This window comes from Sceloporus occidentalis, unplaced genomic scaffold, assembly GCF_023333645.1.
Source record: "Sceloporus occidentalis isolate IW3139 unplaced genomic scaffold, rSceOcc1.0.p SCAF_2, whole genome shotgun sequence".
NCBI classification, from domain to species: domain Eukaryota; kingdom Metazoa; phylum Chordata; class Lepidosauria; order Squamata; family Phrynosomatidae; genus Sceloporus; species Sceloporus occidentalis.
This window is the reverse complement of record NW_028316982.1, coordinates 40,108,690-40,129,080: the sequence shown is the minus strand read 5'-3', so window position 1 is coordinate 40,129,080 and position 20,391 is coordinate 40,108,690. Positions and strand designations below refer to the sequence as shown.

Sequence of the window (20,391 nt, the reverse complement as noted above, 5' to 3'; positions counted from 1 at the left end):
AAAATATGGTACCAAAGGCAGAAATATTATGGCAAGGATAGGGATAGGTTCCTACATCACAAAAAAGAAGAGCATTTCAAAATGTTTAACCAAACATTTTTATTCAAAACTGAATATAATTCAGAACTGAAATGAAACAATAAACTGCATCCAGGGAAATTTTTATTTCTCCTCCAGACTCCACATTTGTTATGATATCACTTTGGTGGCTAAACATATAGATCTATGCTTTCTTTCACATGTTGAGGATAGAATCGTAGAGTTGGAAGAGACCACAAGGGCCATCCAGTCCAACTCCCTGCCATGCAGGAAATCTCTATCAAAGGATCCCTGACAGAAGGCCATCCACCCTCTGTTTAAAGACCTCTACACTCTGAGGGAGCGTACACTCTGAGGGAGTGTGTTCCACTGTTGAACAGCCTTTCCTGTAGCTTGCATCCATTGTTCCGGGTCCTGTTCTCTGGAGCAGCAGAAAACAAGCTTCTTCCCTCCTCAATATAACATCCCTTCAAATATTTAAACAGGGCTATCATATCACCTCTTAACCTTCTCTTCTCCAGGCCAAACATCCCCAGCTCCCTAAGTCATTCCTCATAGGACATGGTTTCCAGACCCTTCACCATTTTAGTCACCTTCCTTTGGACACGCTCCAGTTTCTCAATGTCCTTTTTGAATTGTGGTGCCCAGAACTGGACACAATATTCCAGGTGGGGCCTGAACAAAGCAGAATACAGTGGCACTATTACTTCTCTTGATCTAGACACTATACCTTTATTGATGCAGCCCAAAATTGCATTGGCCTTTTTAGCTGCCACATCACACTGTTGACTCATGTTCAAGTTGTGCTCTACTTGGACTCCTAGATCCCTTTCACATGTCATCCCGTTCAGCCAGGTGTCCTGCAACCTATATCTGTGCATTTCATTTTTCCGCCCTAAGTGCAGTACCTCTGTTCTTCTTTTTCTCTCTGTTTTGCTTTTCATGATTCTGGCCACAGCTGCTGTTTAGCTTGCCTGCTAAGGACAGGCACACACAGCTAGTGTAGGATCAGCTAGAGTCAAATCCCACTTTTTTCCCAGCTGAAGCTTCATTGCATTGTTTAGTGCAGGCAGTAAATACATGGTGAAGTCGAAGGCTTTCATGGCCGGCATCCATAGTTTTTTGTGGGTTTTTTGGGCAATGTGGCCATGTTTTAGAAGAGTTTATTCCTGATGTTTCACCAGCATCTGTGGCAGGCATCTTCGGAGAATACTGGCATAGAATACTGTAGGGAGGAAATTCCATGTTAATCTGTGTATTGTTCTGTTGTCCATGGCTGGGCATATCCTCCCACCCTGTGGCCCTGCCATCAACAACAGAACAATACACAGATTAACATGGAAGAGAGAGAGAGAGAGAGTATCCAGCTCTCTTCTATGCCAACATTCTCTGCAGATGCCAGCCACAGATGCTGGCAAAACATCAGGAACAAACTCTTCTAGAACATGGCCACAAAGTCTGAAAAACCCACCAAAAACTATAGTAAATATAGGGTTTGTGTTTACAGTTTGTGTCTATATTTCTGCAGTCTTTCATCACCATGTTCCCTATGTTTTGCTGCTAAAAATTACAGCTAGAAAGAGGGCAAAGAGGAAAAGCAGGGCTGACCACAAACAGGCTTGTTTAAAAGAGTTTCTTTGTCAGAGGCTTTGTTAAGTGAGGTATGTCTGTATACATTTTCCGGATGAATTGTGGAATGCCACTCCACCTCACACCTTGTCTCTTTATCCCAACAGTTCAGAGCTTGAAAATTTTATTTTTAAAGCTCTTTTGTCATATAAGTCATCGCAACCCCTCTAAAAGTAACCTGTTACTCTTTACATTGCATTGGAAGGTTACATTGCTTGTTACATTACTTCAATTACTTTTTATGCTTTGAATGGTGGGTGAGATCCATCCAAAAAAGAAAATGGCTTGAAAGTGGGATGAAGAATACCCCAAGAAAATATTTTATCTTCCCCAAAGTGATGAAAAAATATTACTCACTGACACAAAAAGTAGTTAAGTTAATATTTGTTATTTTATTTGCAACAGGAACAACATTACTGTGAAGTAGATTAGACAACCTATTGTGTAATTTGTAATGAAATCAAGAAATTTGGCACAGAGGAAGCTACTTATAATGTTAAAATATCTGGGTGATGGGGCACAGTTGATTTACCTTCTGAAGGTTGAAGTAGCCATTTTCCAAAATGACCACCAAATGCAGCTTTATTTTTAAAAGAAAAATGTATTTGGTAGCTGGTCTAAAATCACAGAAAGCCCAAGCATTTTCCTTGTCCTATGCTCTGGTAAAATGTGACATTATGTGAAGCACTGTAAGATGTGATAAGAAAACTGCCTTGTCTATTTGGACTGTGTTCCCAGAATTTTCAGGTGAATTACTGAAGGCCACATCATAACCAAACATCGCATCTGAACATGTTTTCTCCTTCACTTAAAAAGTTGTGATCCTTTTGTATGGCTGAACATCATACAAAAGTATTAACACAGATTAAGAAAGAATATGGTAATAAAAAAGAATAATGTGCAACTAATTCCAGCTACAAGGAAAACTTTGGAAGAATATGAGAACAGAGCCATTTGCCAAAGATCTCACATGTGGGGACAGGTTATTCTACTGATGCCAGAGGTTCTAGCACTAGCTAAGGAGCTGTGCAGACTGGTCATTAAGGCCAACCTGGGGATGGAGTCAGGGCATGGCATTCATAGAATCATAGAATCATAGAATCGTAGAGTTGAAAGAGACCACAAGGGCCATCCAGTCCAACCCCCTGCCATGCAGGAAATCACAATCAAAGCATCCCCGACAGATGGCCATCCAGCCTCTGTTTGAAGACCTCTAAGGAAGGAGACTCCATTACACTTCGAGGGAGTTTGTTCCACTGTTGAACAGCCCTTACTGTCAGGAAGTTCCTCCTAATGTTGAGGTGGAATCTCTTTTCCTGCAGCTTGCATCCATTGCTCCGGGTCCTAGTCTCTGGAGCAGCAGAAAACAAGCTTGCTCCCTCCTCAATATGACATCCCTTCTGAAATATAAGATTAGCAGAATGAATTATACATATGTATCCTTTACGGTTCTATTAACATTTATGGATGTTGTTTATGATATGTATCTAGAATAAGGAATGTAGGATCCACTTTAAAGAGATAAAGGATTAGAAAGTCAAAACGTACACTAATGGATCAAGATTGGTATAGGAAGTCACTATTTGTTTGTATGAGAAGCTACTAGTGAATTGAAGAAAATAAGAAATAACCTACGAAGAGTTTAAAAGACTAGAATAGAAGAATATAGATTAAGATAAGGAGAAGATAAAGTAAGTGAAGAGGAAGGTAAGAGTAGGTAGAGTTTTGGATAAGAGAAGGAGATAGGAGAGAGAAGCGATAGAGGAAGGAAAGTGGAAAGGGAGAGTTTAAGATAAGATGAGATGGTTAAGATAGGATATAGAGAATAGAGAGAGAAGTAACGAATAAACTCTTGTAATAGAGCAATAAGACTAGAGCTTAATGTATAGTTAATCATTATATGTTTATTTTTGTATGTCTTGTTTGTATTATTATTGGTTTTTTTTGTTTGTCTGTTTTGTTTTGATTTCTTTCGTATTTGTTTGTGGTCATTATTGTATTATATTGTATATATTATGTATAATGTGTATTTTTAATAATATTTTTTAAAAAAAAATATGACATCCCTTCAAATATTTAAACAGGGCTATCATATCACCTCTTAGTCTTCTCTTCTCCAGGCTAAACATCCCCAGCTCCCTAAGTCGTTCCTCATAGGGCATGGTTTCCAGACCTTTCACCATTTTAGTCGCTCTCCTTTGGACACGCTCCAGTTTCTCAATGTCCTTTTTTAATTGTGACACATGCCCTGACTTCACCCCCATGTTTGCTTGATGCTGCACACCGCTCCACATGGCATGCAGCATCATGGCACTCCTCTGGCACTGCATTTACATGACACAGGGCCCATACAGACAGGCCAAAATAAAGCTGCTTCGGGTCACTTTGGAAGTGCTGTTTAAATGATGTGCAGATCCTAAGAGTCCGGAAGCCACACCAATGCCGCGCTCCAGTTCTTAGGACTGGGACGTGGCTTTAGCATGGCTTCCGGACTCTTAGAACACATGCATCATTTAAACAGCATACCTCCAAAGTGACCCGAAGCAGCTTTATTTTGGCCGGGCTGTACAGGGCCACAGTGCCAAAGGAGCACCTTAAAGCTGTGGTGCTGCAGCTATCACACACTTTCCAGGACACAAAAAGGAGATGCTTTTTGTGGCTCCTTTTTGCGCCCTGGAAAGGTCAGATCAGGACCATGGCATGTGGTTGCCATGACCCCCATCCAGCACAGCTGGAGACAGCTGCAGGCCACCCCTTAGGGACTGTCTGCACAGCCTCCATATGATGCTGGTCTAAAATTCACAATGTCATTAATGAGCCATTCTGGACAACTTTGCCTGAAACAGGTAAGACCTTCCCAAAGTTGATACCCTGCATTTGCAAAAATGATACCAACTGCAGAAAGGCTGAATTTCCATGTACTGTACTACAGTGTATTTTTCTGAAGGAAAAACACTATTTTCAGCAATGCTTTATTGCGTGAAGCAGAACTCCTGTTGTAAACCCTTCTAATAGCCTTCTCTCTGGTAGGAGGGAGTAGTAATATCCTCCTCCTTGTACTCTGATCAAAATTGAATGGACCTCCTTGTCCAATGTGGCAGCCAGCTCTTAAAGCAAGCAGGGGAATGTCAGGCAAGGTTGCACAGGTTGCATCCACACTGCAGAAATAATCCAGGTTGATACCACTTTTCCTCCCATGGCCCAATGCTTTCCTGTACTTTGTTCTGGCACCAGAGCTCTCTGACACAGAAGGCTAAATATCTCACAAAACTACAAACACCAGAATCCCACACTATTGAGCCATGGCAGTTAAAGTGGTATCAACCTGGATTATTTCTGCAGCATAGATGCAGCCTATGTAGCCAATCTAGTATTCTGGTGATTATATTTAAATAATTAATATAACAAATCTCTGGGTTAGTCCACCAAGTCACATAGAGAAAGTATGTGAATCAAGTTCACAAACCAACACTGCAGTGAAAATCCTTGAAGAGAAAGTGTGCATGTGAGAGAGAGAACCTGTAGCACTGCATAAACCCAAAGACAAATAATATGGATTGAAAACAGTCTGTCATAGTAAATATTCTCCAACTACCGCTTGGCTTGATCTTGATTGAATTTTCTTCCCCTCAGCAAAGAGGAAGACAGTTAATTAGAAAGTGTTGTCAACTGAAAAATAAGGTAAATTGCCAGAAAAATAGATTAAACAAAATTAGACACTGTGTCCCACAGTGAATGTTTTATTAATTAAAAATATATTTAAAAGAAATCTAAAGAGAAGTCAGAAGAGCTTGCCTTATTCTTTTTTCTTCTTCTTTTTCTTCTTTTGGCTCAATGCATAGGGAATACAAACCAACCACATGTTGTTAATGCATGCAGTGCCTTGAGATGCTTGCCCACTTGCTATTATGAACACTGTTACCGCAGATCAATATAAAGATGGAGGAAAGAGCTGTGCAAGAACTGTTTGTTAATCTTTCCCTCTCCAGACAAAACATGCTAGTAAATAGACAGTGTTAGCTTAGGCCCCAAAGCAAGCTGTTATTTCTGCCTGTATAAATTATTCTAGCCCTTTCCTTTGAAATCCAGATAGAAAACCGCAGCATATATATATGAGTTGTGTGTTGTCTGCCATTTCTGGTCACCTTGTCTGAACCACCAACACCTGAGCTTCCATCTTTGCATCTGTCATTAATTGCACCTGTAATTCCATGGCCTGATTTTTAGGTGCTGCAGCCTGCCAGCACTATGCTAAGCTAAGAGCATCTGCTTATGCTTGATTATAAGTATTTGAAAGCAATGGTTCCAATTGTGCACCAAGGATCAGTCCAAAAGCAGTCAGCACATGGTGGACAGCAGTCATGTGACTGCCTGAGCCTTTGGCAAGTTAGCACCAGCTGAATTTTAAAAACACAGCTGCTACAAGCACAAAAGGTCATACAGACAAAGCCTCAAGTGAAAGCTGCTTCAGATATCACGCATGTCCTGCATCAAGAGTGCTTTGTGATGAGTAATACCACAAAACCACAACAACTTTTTTAGAACATCAGTTATGGTCCATGAAATTGCTTTGCTGAAGCAAGACAAGGCTCTATCTACAGATGTCACTTATGTATCACCAAAAAATGAAGACATTTGCTTTCAGTCTTCATATGATGGTGTAAGTGTAAGTGGGAATGAACCCTAAGTGTAGTGCCTTACATTTCTCCCTGCTGAAATTCATTCTGTATTAAAATTCCAGATTAGCCATGCCAATGTTAAAGTAGATTCCCAAGACCTTGCAAGTTTGGAAGCTGATGTAGTGGAAACAAAGAATTAGAGAGGCAAATGGGGTACAATATTTTAGATGTCCTCTTTCTATTTATGAAACAGGGCACTCGGGACCGGCTCATCCATATAGGCCAACTAGGCAGCCACCTAGGGTGGCAAAATTTAGGAACGGTGCAGCAGCTTTTTTGGTATAATTTTTTTGTGTAATTAAACAATATTAAAGTGAAAACTCATTACAGCAAGCAATATAAAAGCAAGCTACCGTATGACAGTTTCTTTGTACAACGGCCAAAACATAAATGTGCGCCCCCCCCCCGTATCCATGGTACAATCACATGGTACATGTTCCGCCTTCCGCATGCACCTTGAATGTAACCTCAAGGTCAACGGCTCCCTCTCCTGTTGCTGCCCACCCGCCTTACCCTTGGTGCCACAAAACAGAACGCCAGTCGCCAGTTGTCTTGAGTTTACTGTCTACAACAAACTAGTCTTTTTTCGTGTTTTGCATTTTTGGTAGTGATCATGCAATAGTGTTTCAGTGTTTGTGTTTGATTTTGAATGTTTGCCTAGTACATTTAATACTGCGTTGCATTCTTATGACAAGTTTTAAACTAAGTAAAGAGGAAGTTTTAATTGTTTAGGTGAGTACTCTATTTATTTTTGCATTGTCTTAGGAGACGGGGGGGCGCACAGCCTTCCTGTATCCTATGTCTTTTATCTTTATGTAATCAGAAACCTAACTGGCTTTTTGACTAATTCTCAATACTATGACGAGCGATTGGAATCTATATTTTATGAGGGGGGACAGTGGGTACCAAAATATTTCTCGCCTAGGGTGGCCAAATACCTAAAGCCAGCCCTGAGGGCACTGTTGAAGCTACTGCTCATCACCACTATACCAAAATTGTTCATACATTGCTTATTCATTGTGTGAATTTTGTTTTGTCTCAAACTTAGTTAATAAAAACTATTATACAACTACAAGTTTTAATATTTTGGCTATGCATGTGGAGCTATTCCTTTTCCATGCCTGATACAATAACTTACCTATGGGCCATAATATTCATAAGTCTGTCTAACAATAATACTTAGGAAAATCCCAAACACATTTACAGTGCGCCCTTGTTTTATATGGGGGATCCATTCCAGACACACACACCCACACACACACCCGTGTTAAACAAAAAAACACATATGTTCAAGCCCCATTACAAGTAATGGGGCTTGTGCTCACGGTGGCGCACGCGCCATTGTTTCTTCCAGTGCATGGCACCGGAAGAAGCAGCATATAATGCGACCGTGTATGACGCGGGCGCTACTGTACTTGAAAGTCAGATCCTATATAGATCTCCATGTTGCCATATATAACAGTGTAGATCTTAACACACATTTGCACAAGGATAGCCAATGAATTTATGGTTGCAGAAGGCCAATACATTCTGGATTCTTCCTGGGCATTCCATATCTGACCTCAGGAAAGCTGCCCTTTAACAAAGAAACTGCAAAGGAAGACTGGAAAGAGAAACAGCTGAATTGGAATATATCCACAAATTCCAGTCCATCAGCAATGGGTATCGGGAAAGCAGTGCTAGATTCTCTTTTTTCTCCCCCTCCATTTGAACTTTTGCTGCAGTACAGCTTTGAAGACAGATGATTTCATTTTCAAAGGAAGTGGCACCTATGATCAACTGCTCCAGTCCAATCTCCTCCCTTTTGCCTTATTCAAGGAAGGTCCAAGGAGAAGGGGAGGGAGAGGACATCAGCTTGCCTTGAGGCAGGCTGTGACTGTCTGCTGCTCAATCCGTGTCCTTCACAGTGGAGACCTTCTCTTTATTGAAACCTCAGTGAGAGAGAAGCATGTGAGGAACAACCATTGCACCTCCTTTCATTTTCCACCCAGGGTAGAGTGCACCCTGCCCCCTCCCCCCCCCCCAATTTGGTCCACCACTGGGACTGCAGCTCCCATCATCCCTAGCTAGTATAACCAATGAAGTCTAATTGTTGAAGTTGCAGATGAGCAACATCTGGAGGGTCACATGATTCCCCCCTTCCCCGATTTGGGCATAAGTTTTACCACTTTCAGTGGAATGTGCTGTGAAGAAACTGCTAAATATTTGCACCTACAACCAATTTGAGTTAATGTGAGCAGTTCTGAAAGGTTTGTAAAACCTGCAACATATTTTTTTTTTCCAAGAAGGGTGGGAAGCTGGATTTCTTACAAATCACAGCAATGTTCACCCACTCTCTTGTACAGACATGCAAGTTTACATTTTGCAGGCCTCATCTAAACTTTGCTGGGGATTGGTCATAATATTTACACTTTGAAAGAACAATTATAGAGTTGAGAACAGCTAAATGGAACAAAACAAAAGCAGAATTAGAAGACTTGTGTTACTCCACAGAACATATTTTAAGTGACCCATCAGACCACACAAGTTTTAATTTTAGTAGATATACATGTAGTGACTCCAATATTTCCTTTTCCTTTTCTAATTTTCTGAAATCTAACTATGCTAGCATAGAACTGGGCCATGTGAATTTTTCTAGAATTGAGTATCTAAACTCATACAAAAACTTATTATCTACATATTTTCTTGCATTGTCTACCTTGAAAGGTCTCACCACCCCCACCATGGAAGTTCACAGTCTTCATAACTGATTTCCTTAGTTTACCATGACTTTGTGTTTATTATATCTTTTGTTATCTGTATCTTAACTCCATTTTTAATTTCCCTCATCTATGTGTACAGACATTCTTTTCCAACATAGACTCTCCATGTACTTTCACAGATGAGGCAAATTAAAAATGGAAAGAGAGAACACTAAAGGTCAATATTCTTCTTGAAAACATTGCCTTTATTTAGCATTAGGAGTAATAAAAGTGGAACTGGATAAAAATAGGTACTAAATATTTAACAAGTTTTGGACTAGCTCATCCTAATGGGCTCTTTCTGTCTTTAGTGGCTATGAAACAATAAAATATTCACAAGCACTGTTTCCTAAAACAATGCCTTAACATTTGCGGATTTAAAGAAGTCCAGCCAAAATCATGGAAGTGGAAATTATTATATTGTTGCTAATATAATCCCATGAGGGCCATACTAGAAGACTTTGCATGTAATGTACTAAATAGTGTTTTAAAATGCAAGTAATAGTGGGGGGACTGGGGACTGGCTGCTTAGTCCTCAGGACTGCAACACATGTAGATGTGGACTTTATCTTTTTTCTTCCTGCTGTAGACATGAAGAAAAAAGCTGCTATTTGCATTAAGAGGAAAATTCCCATGGTATTCTCTTTGTCTGCTAGAATTCCCAAAATTGTCAGACCTCCAGGAGGTGCTATTTTAATTTTTTTTAATATACTCTAAATGCAAGGGTACATTTAACACCACATCTTGTAAGATGGCTCCCGGGGGGGAGGGGGGATTTTAACAAGAAAAACTACCATAAAATAAAGAAAGGCTTCAATGCGAACAGCCTCAACCTACCTTCCAGTATATCAGATGTCAATTTCTTAACATGGTATAGAGAAAGCCAGAAAGCAAATAGTAACATACAAAATAAATACAGGAGCCACTTTCATAAATCTAACTATGTTGTTGTTGTTGTTTATTTATTAGCACCATAACCTACATGGCACTTGACAGACATCATAAAATCAACACATAACCTGCCAATGGCATACAATCTAAAAAGTCAGAAGATAGAAATAATATACCATGATTAGACTAATTATCTCATTAAAATACAATAACCCTGTAAAAAAACTATAGAACAGATAATACATTAGCAATCCAGATTAACAAACAATGTCAAATTATAATTCAAAATGCTTCCAAGAATAAGAAAGTCTTTAGTTCAGATTTGAAACTGGCCAAAGAGGAAATCGTCTGTAGATGTTTGATGAGGCGGTTCCAAGAGTGAGGTGCCACAAGTGAAAAAGGATGACTCCAATCCAGAGAAGACAAAACCCTTGGCTGAAACAGGAGCCCAAGCCTCTGGACCATTGGTCTTGAGCTGAATGGTAAAATGAAATAAGGTCAGACAGAAGGGGTGATGAGATTATGTAGAGCTTTGAACACTAACAGAACCAACTTATACCAGATCCTAAAAGGTATGGGCAGCCAGTGGAGAGATACCAGGAGTGGGGTGACATGATCAAAACAGCAAACCAAAGAGATTACTTTAGCAGCAGAATGTTGAATGGAGATTAAAGGACTAAGTTAGGACAAATGATGCCACCCTACTTACTGGGCCGGCGTTGTTGCTGGGGCAGAAGGCACCCTAGTCTCTGCAACTGCGGAGTCCTGTCTCACCCCAGCAGCCTTTGGGCCGGTGAGAAGGCCTGCCATTGGTTGCTGGGGTGGAAAGGGCAGCTCTTTTGCACCAGGTGCTGGGACTACATGTCCCAGCTTGCATTGCAAAAGGGAAGAGGACATGATTGGCTGGCTCAGACCCCCAAACGCAGCCTATTGGTGATAAGGGCCTGGGAGGTGGTGCCTCTGCTCTTTCCAGGCCCCCCATTGGTGGGTGGGCCTATTTCAGGCCACATCGCATGCCATCCAACACCATTAGCTCTGCTCTCCCACCCTCCCTCCCTTGGCTAGGGTGTTTTTGTCACAACTTTGTTTTAGGGTGGAAGCATAGGTCCTAGATCTGGTGGGCGTGGTTTCCAGGGCTCCATAGCACTGGATTGGGAATCCATTGGACCCGGGAGCGCTGAAGGCAGGCGGTGTGGCCATTGCGGGGGCCACATTGAGTGAACATCTCCCAGTGACTAGGGGCTTATTGGAATATGCGACTGACCAGTTGCATATATGCAAGAGGGCGTTCCCGTTGCCACTACGTCATCCCAATGCTTGGTTGTGACCAAGCAACTTTACATCAATCAACCGGGGTGTTGATTGGTGTTTCCAGATCCAGACCTTATGCCAGCCCTATCCTTTGTGCTGTTTGTTAATAAACTTGTGGCCTTTTCCTCCAAATCTGTATTGTTGTCTTACTGGGTGGCTTCCTTCCCACAGCAAAGGGAGCCCCATCAAAAGAAGACTGCAGTAGTCAAGGTGAAAGATAACCAGGGCATGAACTAAGCTCTTAGCAGAAGAGACCAATAACATGGGTCTGATTATAGCAATATTATAAAGGAAAAATTGTCATGACTTAGCTACAGCCTGTATCTGGGGAGTGAACAACAATGAAGAATCAAAGATAAAACCAAGGCTACTTGCCTCCTTCACAGGACGGATGGGGACATTATTGATCTCCTTTATTGTATATTGTAAAGTAGGTTTTGGTGGGGAAATGAATAATTCTGTCTTAGCCATGTTAAGTTTTAAACACTGATAACACGTCCATATTGAGTAGGCTGAAAGACACGTTCAGTGTCTGGAGAAAGTTCTGGGGTGTCGTTGGCATAAAGGTGATATTGAAAACCATATGAACTAATAGGATTAGTTGTATATAGAGGTGTATATAGAGAATTACAACGGACCCAAAATGGAGCCTTGTGGAACTCCAACTGACAAAGAGAAATAAAAAGATACCTGTTTCTGTTGATGCACATCTAACTAAAAGAAAGGGATTCATTTAACCTGAAAGAGAAAAGGAATGGCAGAGAAGTTCAGAAATGCAATATACATTCATAATATAAAAAGTTAGACTCATGAATGCTGGAATATTGGCTCCATTAGAGATCATAGTCTATACGAACTTGGAACAGGCTGGCAAGTAGGTGGATAAAGTGCAATCTGATCTATATTTATTTGGAAGCAGATTTTGTTAAGTACAATGGGACGTAATCCCAAATAGATTTGCATAGGAATGCAACTCATGAGTTTTCCACACCTCTGCTGCGAGATGTTTGGCTGGGTATAGCTGTAAAATTCTAGTCTATCTAGTTAAAAAGAGCAGTCAGTATAATCTACTAAAAAAGTTTTTTGTGTAGTAGTTTAAACAGTAGACTACAACTCTGAGGACCAGGGTTTGAATCCCCACTTTGCATGAAAACTCACTGATTGACCTTGAATCACACTGTCTCAGTCTCAGAGGAGGATAAAGGTAAACCCCCTCTGGACAAATCTTACCAAGAAAACCCTGTGATACAATTGTCTTAAGGTCACATTAAGTCAGAAATTACTTGAAGTACACTTGAAGCAATGGATGCAAGCTACAGGAAAAGAGATTCCACCTCAACATTAAGAAGAACTTCCTGACAGTAAGAGCTGTTCAACAGTGGAAGACACTCCCTCGGAAAGTGGTGGAGTCTCATTCTTTGGAGGTTTTTAAACCGAGACTGCATGACCATCAGCTGGAAGTGTTAGGATTGTGTATTACTGCACAGCAAGGGGTTGAACTGGATGGCCTTTATGGTCTCTTCCAACTCTATGATTCATATTATAACATAGAAAAATCAAAGTAAGGCGGGTTACAGACCGCCTCTTTGAGGCGGGCTGTACCCGCCCCTTTCCCCGCCAGATCGGGGCCTGAGCTGCTAGAACGGCAGCCGCTGAGGCCCCGATCCGCCGCTTTTCAGGCTGCGAGGAAGCAGCAAAAGGCCGCTTCCCCGCAGCCTGAAAAGGGGTGTCCTTGGGGCTTCAAGCCCCAAGGACACCCCGCGGCGGTGGGGAGGGGGAGAAAGGGGCCGCTTGGCCCCTTTCTCCCTTGCTTCGCTGGGCGCAGCCGTCTGAAGGCTGCGCCCAGTGAAGCAAAGCGGCGCCGCGGACCAGGAAGGAGCTCCGAAACGGAGCTCTTTCCTGGTCCGCGGAAAGGGTGCCCTAGGCGCCCTGCCACGGATTGAGGATGTCACGTCCGCGCCACCCCGTCTAGAGGCGGCGCGGCCGTGACGTCCTCACGGCGGCGGCCGTATGGAAGGGCCGCCACCGTTTAGTGCGTGACGAGCACGCACTAGGGTTAGGGCGGTGCGGAAGAACCACCCTTTTGTAACCCTAGTGCGTGCTCGTCACGCACTAAAGTGCCGGTCTGTAACCGGCCTAACTTGTGAAAAAACTGCATGTGATAGAGCAAATCTGAGGTCATTTTTGGATTTAGAAATCCAAATTCCTTCAACAGGAATTTTATAGGAGCCCTGGTGGCAGCCATTCATAGCCACAAGTTTGTGAGTTCGATTCCAGGCAGGGCTCCAGGGTCCACCCAGCCTTGCATCCTTCTATAGGTCACTAAAATGAGTATGCAGCTTGTTTGGGGCAATTAGCTTACACATTGTAAACTGCTTAGGGAGTGCTTAAGTGATAAGCAGTATAGAAATGAACTTGCTATTGCTATAAAACCAGCAGACATTTTTTTAAAAGTTTTTATGGCCCTCAGTTTTGGAAGCTGGTGAATTAATCAACCATATCTTCTTGTATACGCATGACAAATGCAGCAGATCATAACTGAAGAACTGTTTCCTCCCATATGAGAATGCTCAGTCTTTGAAATCTTCAGGGAAGATCCTACTCTCACTCCCATCACTGTCAGAGGAATGTTCAGTGGGTTGTGGAACTTCAATTCTAGGAAGGCTAGGCTGCCCAACCCTCCATTGAACTTCCATCATCCGACAACGACTACCCTATTCAGATGGGATTTGAGGATAAGGCTTTTAACATGGGATGCATCAAATTGACTTTTAATTCAGTTCTATTTTAATATTATATTTGTTCAACCATGTTTCAATATTATAACTTATTGCACTTTCATTTGTACCTGTCTGATCTTGTAAGTGTCTTGACTCCCAATTCTGGAAGAAAGGTGGAACAGAAAACAATTCAACTCAGATAAAATGTCTAAATAAATGAAATTGATTTCTGCTGTCATGCAGCAGTTGTATCTATGAGTATCATCATTCAGAGTATTGGCAAAAACATAAATCTTTTCTTTTCTTTTTTTAAGGATACCATATTGGAAAGCAGAATCAATCCTTTTGCATCCCTCCACCTCACAGACAGATGGCCAGTGATACTGTAGATAATCCTAATGGAGGTGCAGTATGAGAGTCTCATATGCTGGATGGCCCTTTTAAGCAATGTATGAGGCAGGTTCTTCTTTCAAGGCGTATCGGCATTCAAAGTACATACATATGAATTTGACTGCAATGCACGTACACATAAGATCTTCCATTTTTACTTTTGCTGGAGGTCCATGGCAGAAACATTTCTAATAAACATAATGAGAGATCTCTAAGGATTCTCTATGACTTTTAAAGAGCTGGCCTAAATACCCTGAAGATAGCAGATCCTGGTGCGTTACAGACCACCTCTTTGGGGTGGCCTGTAGGTGCTCCTTTCCCCGCCAGAGGAACGGCACCCAGAGGCTGCCGTTCTGGCAGTTGAGGCCCCGATCTGCCGCTTTCCAGGCCGCGGGGAAGTGGCAAAAGGCCGCTTCCCCGCAGCCTGAAAAGGGGTGTCCTTGGGGCTTCATGCTCCAAGGACACCTGACGGCGGTGGGGACAAGCAGAAAGGGGCCGCTCAGCCCCTTTCTGCCTTGCGTCACTGGCGCAGCCGTCTAAAGGCTGCGCCAGCGACACAAATCCCAGGAGCTCCCTGTCACGGCGCCAGTATGTCACAACCACGCCGCCTCGTTTGGAGGCGCCACGGTGGTGACGTAGCAATGGCGGCCCCCGTGTGGAACGGGCGCCGCCATTTTGTACAGATTCGATCCATACTAGAGTTAGGGGCGTCTGGAAGGGACGCCCCTTTCTAACCCTAGTACGGACCCAGTCCGTACTATACACCCGTCTGTAATGGGCCCCTGTCTGATCTTGGAAACTAAGCAGAGTCAGACTAGTATAGTACTTGGATAGGAGACTGCTAAGAAATATCAAGTGTGGCAGGCTATTTTTCAGAGGAAAGCAATTGCAAACTACCTCTAAGTATTTCTTTCTCAAAAAACCCTATAATATTCATGGGGCCACCATAATTTGACAGGCAACTTAAAGGCACATGCACATCATACTCTTCAACAATATCAATTTGGCAGGGACAATCCTAATTAATCCTTTGTTATACTACTTTTTCAACTGCTTTTAAAATGTCCCACTTTCTCTCTCCTTTCCCACTTCCCCCCTTTGTTTTCAAAATGAGTTCAAAGTGCAAAAGTAGTTTGCATTCAGCTCAGCAGTGGGGAGGAATCTTTCCAATCTTTCCCAATCAGGTCACATAAACGCAAACTGCTGCAAGCTCTCCCGGCTTTAATGTTCTTCCTTATTAATAACTTTTACCATTTTGACCACACTCTGATGTTACTTGGCCACATGTGTTCCAATTGTCACCGAGGAAATGTTGGAGAGTATGTACAGATACATATGTATCTTTTAAAAATAAATAACTTGGACTTCAGTCAAATAGGATGCAATCTAGAGATGTTCTCATAACTTGATTGTCTGCCTGTTTATTTTCTAGCCTGATTTATCCTGCTGCAAGATCCAAGGAGGCTTATAACAAGTTTTTGGGAAGAGCATTCACACAATACAAGGAAAATCATTCCCAGAACAATAATGTATAACTTTGGGTTTTTAGGTGTCTTTCTCATTCACACACATGCACACACACATGCAGAGAGAGAGAGAGAGAAAGACAGAGAGACAGAGAAATTTTCACACAATCCCCGTATTATATTACATAACAGAGAGATTCCAAAATGAGCCAAATGTTTATTTGTTTCATTTAAGAAATTTCCCCAATCATATACAGTGGCAATATTGCTTCCATAAATAATTGCAGCTGTCTAGCAAGAAACTGTCAAAATATGCAGCCTATTCTGTTTAAAAAGAGGTTAGAAAAGAAGCTACTCTTTTGCTTTATTAGCCATTTGTATGAATGTTGCAATAACTATAATATACCAACATTAGCATTAAGACCAAAGGGAAGGAAGAAACCAGTTGTAACATAATTTGCAATTCTTCACTAGAGCATCTGATTACTTGTCAGTTCAGTTCCTGGGGATTTCTAAACTTCCACTTATTAAGAGATAAATAGTAGGATAACACTGATGGGATTAGTTATATAGACACACCCCAAATTCATATTACAGACAGCAAAGCTTACACTGTCATAGCTGCATCACTAAGGTTAATTAGGAAAAATGCACTGTTCACCATTTGAAGGCTGAAGATTGGCACATAAGTGGTGATGGCTACTACTGTCTGTCACATGACCCTGAGATGATCCATGAGGCTCTGCACATTGGGTCTGCCACATGGTCTTCCCTTGAGGCCCAGCCAATCAGAAGCTGAGTTGGATGATTGTTGAGGGTATATCTATTGGGGGGGGGGGGTGAGATTCTTGGTGTCTTTAGTTTGATCTGCCTGGGGAACATAAGAACATTCCCTGTTCAGCAGCTGGCAATGTTCACTATTCTCCCTCCTTTGGGTAATATTGGGTTCCATGTTTTCATATCATTCTGGCTGACACTTTTTGTATCTATGTACTGGTTTATTCATGTGTTTTCTCCGTGTCACAACATTGTGAAAGTAGGTTTTGGAAAGGAGTTGGGGAAAATGAGGGGGGAGATGGGGTCTGCATGTCGACCTCCCCACTTTGGTTACGCTGACTGTGACAAGTGGGGGGTTAGATTCCATCGGCATCTGGAGAATCAAAGGTTTCCCAGCCCTGGCTTCAAAGCATGGAAAACCATGCACCATTCCTTACAGACTGGGAGTAAGTGCCCCCTGTGTACCCATATTGACAAAGAAAACTTGCAGTAGGAGGAAGTTTACATACCAGCTGCAGAGAGTGTAGAGACCAGACCTGCTCTGAAGCCATGTTGCGTGTGCTACGTGACAATATCAGTCTTCAGATAAATGGTATGTATGCAGAAACATCCCTCAAATAGTTAGTTTTCTGTGTCATTCTGCAGAGAGCCACTAGCAAATGATATTAAATAGAAGTAGCAGTAGTAGTAAACAACTTCTCTCCAGTGCTTATACATTAACAAGCCTGCTTCCCTTTCTGTTGGCCATATTTTAACATCCCAGCAGCCCACAAATGCTCCCAAGCAGCTGCCATTCATTAAATATGAACTGCCAAAGGCCAGGGTCCTCCCAAAGAAGCTCACTGTTGGCTTTGCAAAGAAAATAAATATTCCTCAGGTCTTTCACATTCACCAGCTATGATGCAAAGTGATTCTACCATGCCAGAATACAGTCTGTGTATCCCCAGTGTGGACCCAAACATTTTTGCTCTAGAGAAGTATCTGCATACAACACTAATCTTTCCATTTCCCTAGAAAAGTGTGTATATACTTTTTCTAAAATACACACTGGCCTGTAGCATTTTAATTTAGTTCTCCCATAAGAGCCCAAAGTCTCACATCTGAAGGTCTCCCACAATGTCAAATACTGTTTCCTCCCCTGAGGGAATAAAGAAGGGCTAGGGTCTCCATAAGTAGGGAATGACTTGAAGGCACAAAACAACAAAGGAAAAAGAAATCATTGTTTCTTTGTTGTCAGCATTTCATGATTGAATCCTATTGCAACTTATAACAAAAATGTTTTATTTTTAAAAATATACCTGGCGTCCTATTGGGAATTCAGGACATTGTAAACCAACGTCTGATTAAACAGTTTAAAAGTGTGATACTGCCGAATGGTTGTATTCCTAAGAGGGGAGTGTTGTTGTAGCTGTGCTACTGGGGTCATTGCACAAGCGGAGAGAACAGCATGGTTATTACACAATGGTCATAATGTGAAACAGTATTGCACTTTGCAAGACTGGCTGCCCTTGAGAATGACAGTGTAAAGAGCAGCGCAATAGCCCTCAGCAGAGCCACGAGGCACTGGTAATGCTGAACAGAGTACAGCAGAAAGTCATGGGTGCCCTATGCTGGGCCAGAAAAATGTTCTCCTCTTTCACATTGCACTGTTGTGTTGTGGGAGCCCTTATTGTGTAACAAGACTTCTAGAGCAATGCCTTGTTAATTTTTCAGCTAATCTGAGATAGGGAGTACCAAAACATGTGGGGGGACATAACAGAAAGGATCGTTCTCTCCCATCCACACATAAAGAGACGTATTTCACATACTGAGTTTCATCTTAATAATTAGGCTTGAAACAATCTTTCCAACTCTGATGACAGAAGGTACCCTGGTGAGATCAAACTCTTTTACCCAAAAAGGCTCTGAAGCTGAGTGTAAAGTTCAAAAAGGGGAAAGTTTAATTTAAAGAACAAAAATAAAGAGTTTTTTCCTCCCCAGCTCTAAATAACTTGAAATAAAAGATACTTTACAGTTTCAGCAATCTTCAGGGTGTCATCTTTCTGGGTCTCATGTTGGTTTGCTCTCCTCTCTCAACGGAGCTGGTGCTGGGTCTTTCATCTCCTGTATTCCTTTATTCACTTGCTGTTGGTAACTAAAATGGCTAAGGTGTAAGAAATGCCCTTTCCGGCTGCCTGGGCCTGTTTGCCACCAAAAGACAGCTCTCTGCCTGCTCACAGCAAAGACTGCTCCAAACTAACAACCTCTAGCTAAAGCAGAGCATGCTGGGAAAGGGCAAACCAAGCCTGGAAAAATGCAGGGGATCCTACAGCTCCTCCCACAACTAATACAATGAACTTTCCTACACTAAAATATTCTATGGCCTGAACCAACATGAAAGAAAATGCAGGGGGAGATTCAAATAGTCCTGGCAGGACATCACACCTACCCTATGTCTTACAAGTTAATGTTTAGGGTTATAAATAAGAATATATTCTTATTCTTTAATTTAATTCAATTTTTATTTCTTTCATTTTCCTGGTGTGGCTATGGAGCACCTGAGAAGTGCATGTGGAGCCCTAAGAGCTCATCGAAGCACAGGTTCAGAAACGCTGCACTAGACACATAGTAAAGAAAGAAAGAAAATCAGGAAAATATTCTGCTGTTTGCTCATAGATTTTTCTCTGACCATCAGTTACTGCGAGTTACATATGAGTATACACGTTTAGTGCCCTTATCTGGAATTCTTAAATCCAAAATATTTCAAAATCCAAAATTGTCCACCTGAGTGGCTGAGATAGTAATAGCTTTGCTTTCTGGTTGTTCAGTGTGTGCACAAACTATTGTTTAATGCACAAAATTATTTAAAATCTTGTGTATGATATTACTTTGAGGCTATGCGTATGAGGTGTATATGAAACATAAATGAATTATGTTTGGGTCCCATCTCAAGATATATCATTATGTATATGCAAATACTCAAAAAAAAATCCAAAAGACTTCTGGTCCCAAGCATTTCAGTATTCTAATGCAGAATAATTTTTTTCCATGTATGGCTTCATTCAGGGGCAACTGGAAACTTCCAAATCAGTGGTGCAGTGAAGCCACTCTAGAATATATTTTACAGAATTAAAAGGAGCTGTCCAGGGTGCTGAAATTATGTTAGGGATAGCCTTTAGCACAGTGGATGGCTCCTTTACACTGTGGAATAAAATCCAGAGTGGATTCACCATTCCAGTGACACGGAACCTGGCCTCATTTTCTCAAGATTAACAATCTGTCGCATGCTGGGTGAAGTCAAATCTGGCAATAGGCATGGTCAAAGGCAAAAGGTGGAAGGACCATTTTCCTCCCTTTCCCCTCCCCACTACCCATCTCTCTACTTCAGCCTTCTTTCTCTCCTTTTCTTTCTCTTCTTCTAATTCCATTCTCAGAAAGCTACCAAAGGAAGGGAAGGTCTATATTTATTTATTTGTTTGTTTGTTTATTTATTTATTTATTTATTGCCAACAGTGTACATGGCACTTTACAAGTAAAACAACAACAAACTCAGTTCCATGTAATCAGGCTTGCAATCAGAAACACATGACACACAAGGAAAGGGCATGGCAATGGTGGAAGGGATTAAATCCTGCAGATATTGCCTCTTCTTCTTTCCCTCTGAGACTACAACATTGGCAGCTGGGAAGGTGGGGAGGGCCTTTCCTCTGCTGCCACGACTGAGGCATCATGGAGATGTGCATGCCTCTCCTTCTCTCCCTCTGAGGCC

General features: G+C 41.8%; 1 protein-coding gene across 2 annotated transcripts in view; it reads right to left on the bottom strand.

Moving 5' to 3' along the window:
• Positions 1–10,185: 10,185 nt before the first annotated feature.
• Positions 10,186–20,391, bottom strand: part of IRS1 (insulin receptor substrate 1) — a 99,631-nt gene continuing 89,425 nt past the window's right edge. Inside the window, exons 4-6 of one of the 2 annotated variants that reach the window (XR_016280002.1) lie at positions 14,139–14,172; positions 11,981–12,028; positions 10,186–10,454 (exon numbers count right to left, since the gene is read on the bottom strand). The gene's annotated coding sequence lies outside the window, so the exon portion shown is untranslated. The remainder of the gene's footprint in view (positions 10,455–11,980; positions 12,029–14,138; positions 14,173–20,391) is intronic. The other variant, XR_016280003.1, reaches the window with a different exon arrangement.